This window comes from Rhea americana, unplaced genomic scaffold, assembly GCF_003343005.1.
Source record: "Rhea americana isolate MKP2758 unplaced genomic scaffold, rheAme1 scaffold_308, whole genome shotgun sequence".
Classification (NCBI taxonomy): Eukaryota; Metazoa; Chordata; class Aves; order Rheiformes; family Rheidae; genus Rhea; species Rhea americana.
Window position 1 is genome coordinate 16,727 of NW_028186433.1, and position 1,524 is coordinate 18,250.

Consider the following 1,524-nt stretch of genomic DNA (forward strand, 5'->3'; position numbering starts at 1 on the left):
AGTCCGGCTGCGCTAGCCCTGGTCCTGGCTGTGCTAGCCCCAGCGGCGGCTGCGCTAGCCCCGGTCCCAGCTGCGCTAGCTCTGGTCCCGGCTGCACTAGCCCCGGTCCTGGCTGCGCTAGCCCCGACTGCAGCTCTGCCAGCCCCAGCCCACCTCTGCTCGCCCTGGCCCCTGGGGGATGATGCCCAGGCCCTGAGGCAGCACCCTGTGTGATGCCAGGCTGTGCACCCCACAGGCACCCCACAGGCACCCCACACCACCCATCCTACAAGCTCGCTATGGAGCCCAATGCTCCCGCACGATACATCGCATGAGCCTGGTACGGAGTCCATAGCTCCTACACTTTGCATCCTACGAGCTCATTATGGAGCCCAGTGCTCCCACACCAGGCATCCCCCATGCTCAGCATGGAGTCCATACCTCCCACTCTGTACATGGCCAACGTCCCCAGTATGGAGTCCATACCTCCCACGCTGTGCATCTAGCATGACTCAGTCTGGGACTTGCACCTCCCGCACTGTATATCCCGCACGGCTCAGTATGGAGCCAACAGCTTGCAAATCATGCATTGTGCTTGCACCGTATGGAGCCCATAGCTCCCATACCACACATCCTATGGGCTCAGCATGGAGCCCAATGCTTCCACACCATGCTCCTCCATGCTCAGTATGGAGCCCATAGCTTGCACATCATGCATCCTACTTGCTCAGTACGGAGCCCATAGCTCCCGCACCGTGCATCCCGTCTGCTCAGTATGGAGCTCAAGGCTCCCATACTGCATAGCCAACATCCTCAATATGGAGTCCATACCTCCCACACTGTGCATCTAGCATGACTCAGCATAGGACTCGCACCTCCCACACCATATATCCAGCATGGCTCACTATGGAGCCCATAGCTGTAACACCATGCACTGCGTTTGCTCAGTATGGAGCCCGTAGCTCCCACACTGTGCATCCCATCTGCTCAGTATGGAGCTCAAGGCTCCCATACTGCTCATCGCATCTGCTCCGTATGGACCCCATACCTCCCACACTGGGCATCTAGCATGACTCAGTGTAGGACTCACACCTCCCACGTTGTATATACAGCGAGGCTCAGTATGGAGCCCATACCACCCACCCCACGCATCCAGTGTGCCCAGTATGGAGCCCATACACCCACCGCACCCCACCCCAGGCAGGTATAGGAGGTGCACTGCCACGCCGCCGTGGCACAGCACCAGGCCCCTGCCCGGCGGCGCAGCATGGAGCCCATACCTCCCCCCGCCGCAGGCCCGGCCCCGCACCTACCGCCCGCGGTGGCTCCGGCTCCGGCGCTGCCTCGGCCGCAGGACCGACGTGCCCGCGGCCCGGCTCCCGAATGCCGAGTCACGCCGGCGCCCTAATCTGGCCGGGCCAGCGACCCGGGGCCGCTCGCCCGCCCTCGCGTGCGGCCGCCCCCCCGGCCCCATAAACAAGGTTATCGGGGCGCAACATCTTGCGGCGGCGGGGCTGCGCCCCGGCCGCCCGCCCCGGCCTCCCC

General features: G+C 63.6%; 1 protein-coding gene across 1 annotated transcript in view; it reads right to left on the bottom strand.

The window, feature by feature from the left end:
- SLC4A1 (solute carrier family 4 member 1 (Diego blood group)) overlaps positions 1 to 1,376 on the bottom strand; it is a gene marked incomplete at its 3' end in the record, with an annotated part of 17,653 nt that extends 16,277 nt beyond the window's left edge. The window contains exon 1 of the mRNA XM_085309957.1: positions 1,293 to 1,376. The remainder of the gene's footprint in view (positions 1 to 1,292) is intronic.
- Positions 1,377 to 1,524: the final 148 nt, after the last annotated feature.